Genomic DNA, 7,278 nt, shown 5'->3' on the forward strand with positions numbered 1-7,278 from the left:
ATGCTTGGTAAAGTGGAAGGTCTGTGAAAAAAAGAAAGACCCCCAACGTGATGGAATGACACAGGGACTACAACAATGCACTCAAACATAGATAAGATTATGAAGCTGACACAAGACCAGACCGTGTTTAATTCTGCTGTACAAAGGGTCACTCTGAATCAGAACCCACTGGACAGCACCTAATAACAACAGCAACAGACTTACAGGATGAACAATGTGCTGTGATTTGCAGAAAAAATAAGAGATAAATGATAATTAAAGAAATAGACCTGAGAGACAATTGCTCCCTGAGATCGAAAGTGCTGTGATAGGGTACAACTAATAAAGGAATTTTTTTAGAGAGAAGAAAACAGAGGTAAAACCTTTGAAACCAACTTTAACCATGAAACATACAGAGTACAGTGATCCTAAAATGAGAATGATGGAGTGCTCAGAGACTTCTAAACTACAAAAATTTGTGAGACAAAATGAGACTTTCTACTCCTGTAAAGATTTATATCCCGGGAAACCCTGTACAGGGTTGCTATGAGTTGGAACCGACTCCACAGAACATAACCACCATCAGAAAATTTGAATCAGTCAGAGAGTGCAGACCACATTGAAACCCAAGGAAGAAAAAACACTGAGAAGGTATTTAGGTAGAGGAGAAAGGGTGGCGAGAAATATTACTGGGTCTTTGCAAGGAGTACTGTTTCTAGAGAGATGATAATCCCCTGCTGTCAAGTCAGTTCTGACTCAACTGTTCCATGGGGTTTCTAAAACTCTAAATCTTTATCGGAGCAGATAGTCTCATTTTTATCCTGAAAAGCAGCAGGTGGGTTTGAAACACCAACCTTGTGGTTAGTGATCCAATGCTTAATCCATAGGACCACCAAGACTCCTTCAAAGGAAATGGTGGGAGGCAAATTGCTAGAAGTTAGTGTGCTGTATCAAAGCAGGAATAGTGGAAATATTATCTTGTTTTGTCAAGGATTTTATTTGTGTATTTGTTTGGTTTTTATAATGATAACTAGATGAGTAGTATATATGAAAACTCTATTAGTACATAGTTGTTTGGGGTCAAAAGAAGATGAGGGACCACACATCTTATAATTTCAGCCTTCTCTGAAAGTATGAGACAAAGTCATCTGTAATGAGTCAAGAAAGTAAGCACTCAATTTAATGAGGAGACAGGAAGAACTTGGAGAATTGAAGAGCTTGGAAAAAAGAGATGTGGGAAGATGACAGACTCACACAGACAATGCTGGAGAGGACCCCAGTTGAACTTGTTTTCATCAAGTTGGTTCTGACTCCTAGTGACCCTGTATAGAGTTTCTGAGGAGCACTTGGTAGGTTTGAACTGCTAACCTTGGGTTTAGCAGTCTAATGTTTATCCTAACCATATATATAGCATGTATTTGCCTATTCCTTTTCTCTTTTAATTTTCCTTTGTAATATTTAATATTCAGGAAAGAAATAAGGAAAACAAAGTATAGCAGTTAAGATGTAGTAATCCCCATGATGAGACCTGCTGTGAATGACCGATTGATTGAAAGGAAGCTTCTTCAGGGTTGTGGTCTGCTTCCAATAGATTGAATACTCAAAAAAAAAAAAAAAGCTTAGTTGCTTTTCTACAGGTCTGGATACTCCATCTGCCTTGCCACCCAACCTCTGATTCTTTGGACTTGAGCCAGTAGCCTGCTCTTTTGCCTGCAGATCCTGGGAGTCATCAACAACTGTACATCTTACCTGCCTAACCTGCCTGCCTGCTCTCTGACCTGCCTATCTTGGTTCATCTGCCCAGCAGCTACATGAGTCTGAATCCTCTGGGTCTGACATCTGACCAGTGGACTTGGGATTTGCCCAACTCTAAAACTGTATAAGCCATTTCCTTGATATATAGTTCTCTTTATAAGTACTCATATAAGTTACACTGGATTTGCTTCTCTAGAAAACCCAGCCTAAGACAATAGTCATGCCTATTTGTTTATGTATTGTCTCTGGCTGTTTTTTATGCTGCAAGGCAGAGGTGAGGAGTTCTGACAGAGACCATATGGTCAGAAAAGCTGAAAATAGTTACTATGTGGCCTTTTGCAAAAATTGTTTGCTGATCTATGGTTTATGGCATGAAAATATATACAGGACATATTGGTAAATGAAAAAAGCATGCTATAAAGCAATAGTTACAGGATCCTGATTTCTGAAAAGGAAAAATACGTGTAGTTAGCTTAGAAACATGACTAGAAAGCTACATACCAAAATGTTAGCAGTTATTTCTCTTAATATTTGCATTTTTCAAGACTACTGTTCATTTCTTCTTTTAAAAAAAAATCAAAATTCTCTATAATGTGGTATGAAGGACAAAAATGTAAATGTATACTTTAGTTGACTAGATCAACATGCCAAAGAACACAAGGTTGTTATATTTCTCTAGATGGATTCAGATAAGATTGTCCTATAGATAATATCAAGACTGAGTGTGGCATTGTAGAATAAGCACTGGATTGCTAACCACAAGTTTGGTGGTCCAAACACACCAGCGACTCCTTGAAAACTCTAGGCACAACAAAATGAAAGATTGCCCAATCGTGTGCCATCCTTACAACTGTTGTTACGCTAAAGCCCATTGCTGCTGTCACTGTGTCAATACAAGTCCTTTCAGGTCTTCCTCTTTTTCACTGACTCTCCACTTCCTCAAACACGATATTCCTCTCTAGGAATTTTTCCTTCTGACAATATATCCAAAGAATGATAGATGAAGTCTTTTGACATTCTTGCTTCCAAGGAGCATTCTGACTGTACTTCTTCCAACACAGATTGGTTTTTTCTTGTGGTAATCCATGGTACTTTCAATATTCTTCTCCAACACTACAATTCAAATGCAGCAATTTTTCTGCAGTCTTCCTTATTCATTGTCCAACTTTCACATACATATGAAGCTATTGAAAATACCATGGCTTGGATCAGGCACACCTTAGTCCTCAAACTGACATCTTTGCTTTTCAACACTTTAAAGAGGTCTTGTGCAGTAGATTTGCCTAATTCAATACATCGTTTAATTTCTTGACTGCTGCTTCCCTGAGTGTTGATGGTTGATTTGAGCAAAGCAAAGTCTTTGACAACTTCGATCTTTGCTCCATTTATATTGTTGTTGTTGTTGTTAAGTGCTGTCGAGTCGATTCTGACCCATAGCAACCCTGTATAGGGTTCCCAAGGAACAGCTGGTGAGCTTGAACTGCCGATCTTGCAATTCACACAGCTTTGCAGTCTGGTGCATTAACCCATAGCACCACACCAGGACTCCACTCCATTTATATGGATGTTATTTATTGGTCCAGTGGTGAGGATTTTTGTTTTCTTTTTGTTAGGTGCAACCCATATCATTGGCTGTGGTCATTGATCTTCATCTGTAAGTATTTTAAGTCCTCTTCACTTTCAATAATCAAGGTTTTATCATCTGCATATTGCAGGTTGTGAATTTGATTTCTTAACTGCTGTCTCCATGAGCATTGACAATATAAAGCAAAATAAAGTCTTTGCAAACTTCAATCTTGTCTCCATTTATCATGATGTTATCTATTGGTCCAGCGTGTTGACATGGAGGTGCAACCCATGCTGAAGGCTATAGTCTTTGATCATCTTTAATAAGTATTTTGTCTTCTTTGCTTCCAGCAAGCAAGGGTATATCATCTCCAATCCTGATGCCACATTCTTCATTTAATCCAGCTTCTTGGAATATTTGCTCAACATACAGATTGAATAAGTACGGTGAAAGAATACAACCCTAGTGCACACTTTTCCTGCTTTTAAACATTCAATATCCCCTTATTCTAGTCTGACAACTATCTCTTGTTCTATGTACAGGTTCCTCATAAGCACAATTAATACCTATTGTTTTCTATGTTATCCACAACTTATCATGATTCACATAGTTGAAAGCCTTTGCATAGTCAATAAAGCACAGATAAACAGCTTTCTGGTGTTCTCTGCTTTCAGCCAAGATGCATCTGTCATCAGCAATAATACACTTCATTCTGCATCTTCTTTTAAATCCAACTTGAATATCTGGAAGTTCTCTTTGTATGTACTGTTGCAGCCACTTTTGAATTAGCTTCAGCAAAATTTTACTTGCATGTGATATTATTGATACTGTTAAATGATTTCCACAACCCATCAGGCCATCTGTCTTTGGAATGTGCACAAATATGGATCTCTTCCAGTTAATTGGCCAGGCAGCTGTCTTCCAAATTGCTTAGCCTAGAGGAGTAAGCGCTTCCAGTGCTTCATCAGCTTGTTGAAATATTTCAATTGGTGCTCTTTCAATCGTTGGAGACTTATATTTCACCAATGTCTTTAGTGCAGCTTGGACTTCTTCCTTTGGCACCATCAGTTCTTGATCATATACTATTTCTTGAAATGATTGAACATCAACAATTACTTTTTGATACTCTGACTCTGTGTATTCCTCCCATCTTCTTTTGATGCTTTCTACATCATTCAATATTTTTCCCATATTGTTGTTGTTGTTAAGTGCCATCAAGTAGGTTCTGACTCATAGCAACCTTGTATAAGGCTTCCAAGGAGCAGTTAGTGAGTTTGAACCACCAACCTTATGATTTACAACCAATGTTGCAGTTCAGTGCATTAACCCATAGCACCACACTAGGATATATAATCCTTCAATATGGCAAGTTGAGGCTTGAATTTTTCTTCAGTTCTTTCAACTTGAAAAATGTTGAGCGTGTTCTTCCCTCTTGGTTTTCTAACTCCAGGTCATTGCACATGTCATTATACTTTACTCTGTCTTCTCAAAGTGCTTTTTGAAATTTTCTGTTCAGCTGTTTTACTTCCTCATTTATTCTGGTTGTTTTTGTTGATAAGTGCCATCAAGTCAGTTCCAACCCATAGCGACCCTGTATAGGGTTACCGAAGAGCAGCTGGTGAGCTTAAACTATTGACCTTGCAGTTCAAACTAACTTTGCAGTCCAACACATTAAACCACATTGCCACACCAGGATCCCATTTCTTCTTCTGGTAGTCTATTGTATATTCAAGATTCTTCACCAACATCATAATTCAAAGGAATCAATTTTTCTTTGGTTTTCCTTATTCGTTATCCAGCTTTGACATGCAGATACCTTAGATTTACTTGATATGGCTTTTCTATCCAAAGCCTTATTAATCCCCACCAAGTGATTGGGTGAGACCTTGCAAATAAGGTATATAGGACTCTAAGGTTGGGATTGGTTAGTTTTGCCCTCCAGGTATGTTTTAAAGGAGCCATCTCAGAAGCAGAAATAGAAGACCCCAGGACCAACAACAAGAAAGAGCATGAGTGAAATGTGAGATCTCTACCTCGAAAAACAGTGAGGAAAGAAGCTACGACAGAGGTGGTGGTATGGAGAGACAGAGCAGTTTCAGGCTCTAGGCCCATGAACTGAGGAAAGCTGAGTGCTTGCTGACAGGAGACTGGCTTGAAGGCTGTGCCCTTTGGGCCTTCACAGACTAACTAAAAGAGGTTTGCAACACTTGCTCTAGCAGGACAGAGACCAAGTGACCACATGAATGAAAAGCCAAAGACAAAAGTATGGCTTGCCTATGATATAGTAGACAAGAGGCATTCCTGATTGGAGAACCACTTTGTTCTGATCTTTTTTTTTTGATCCTGAACTGTACCCTGTTCACTTCCTACTATACCCCAAAATCGTGAGAATTGTTATGAGTTCTGTGTGGCCACTGCAATGGACTATTGGACCCATATGTGAAGCAACAAATGCTATGGGATGTATGGTTGGTGTCAGAATAGGGTAAAGAAGGTAATAGGGTTGAAGCATGTCTGAACTCCACTTCATAGGAATCAGACGGGCTGATTTTGAATTTGATCATCTTTCCTTCTTGTGAAGCCAGAGGAAGTCAGACATGGTCCCCAGATGGTTTTCCCAATAGGAAAGTGATTGAAAAAAGTTGGGTCAGATGCACCCTAGTATTAAAAGTGACATCTTTGCTCTTTAACACTTTTAGAGGTCTCTTGCAGCAGGTTTGCCCAATCCAATTTGTCACTTGATTTCTTGACTGTTACTTCAATAGATGTTGATTAGCGAATGCTATTCTGTATTAGAGAATGTTTAACTGTGTAATTAAATACTTAAGTTCAGTACTTAGCTGGTTTGCAAAAGGATGAAGAATTTAGACTAATCAATAATGGGAAGAGAAGAGATCAAAGACAAAGGTGAGGCAGCAAGGGTGAGGTCAGAAAAATCAGGAAACTGCAGGCAAAACAGAGTATGGGACAGGGTAAGGAAAATAAAAAGAAGAAAAGCTTAAGAGAAGATTTGAAGAAGCACACCCAAGTCCAGAAAGACTTTATTCCCTTAGCCCCAATTGTCTCACACCAGAAAGGGAGTGTCTGGCAGTAGAGACTTGTAATAATTGGATTTATTCCATCTCCTCCTTTGCCAGAAGCTGTTGATTTAATTTAGCATTTCAAACTACAATCTGACTCAAAATTTTTTTTACAAACTTTACAATGTTTATTATATCTACTTAACTATTTCTAAAAGTAATTATGATGAGAAAAACATCTGTAGTTTAATATCTTGGCCCTAGTAACGCCATTTGTATTATCTGAAAGAACTAAGAATTTCCATTTGGACAAAAGGATAAATAACAAAGGAACAAACATATATACGTGTCAGGGAAAATGGGAAAGAAGGGTCCATTTAAGGAAAAAATGCTCTTATAGCATTGTCTTGGCTAGTCAGTGAAAGTCTGGGAAGAGAAAGATATCAAAAGTAAATACCAAAACTGACTTTCATGGGAATGTCCCTTTTCTACTCCTAATTACCGCATTAATATATTGTTGTTGTTATGTGCCATCGAGTCGGTTCCGACCCATAGCCACCCTGTATAGGGTTTCCGAAGGTGTAAATCTTTACGGGAGTAGAAAGCCTCATCTTTCTCCCGCGGAGCAGCTGGTAATTTCGAACCGCTGACCTTAAGGCTCGCAGCCCGATTCGTAACCACTACGCTACCAGAGCTCCTTGCATTAATATATTACCAGTCACCTTATATTTGATGACTAAAGTGGGGACTGAAAAAGAGCAAAACCGATTTGCTACTTGTCCGAGATAAAGCCAAATTCAAAGACATTTCTAGAGAAGAAATCCAAATTTCTGACTAATAAAAAAGAGATGCTTTTGCCTCCAAATTAGCTGATGTTGATTCAAGTTTATTCATGAATTAAATTATTTATCATTGATTAGTTATTGATTACCTTTGCTATGGACTGAATTTACCCCC

The sequence above is a fragment of the Chrysochloris asiatica genome, unplaced genomic scaffold, assembly GCF_000296735.1.
Source record: "Chrysochloris asiatica unplaced genomic scaffold, ChrAsi1.0 scaffold00146, whole genome shotgun sequence".
Classification (NCBI taxonomy): Eukaryota; Metazoa; Chordata; class Mammalia; order Afrosoricida; family Chrysochloridae; genus Chrysochloris; species Chrysochloris asiatica.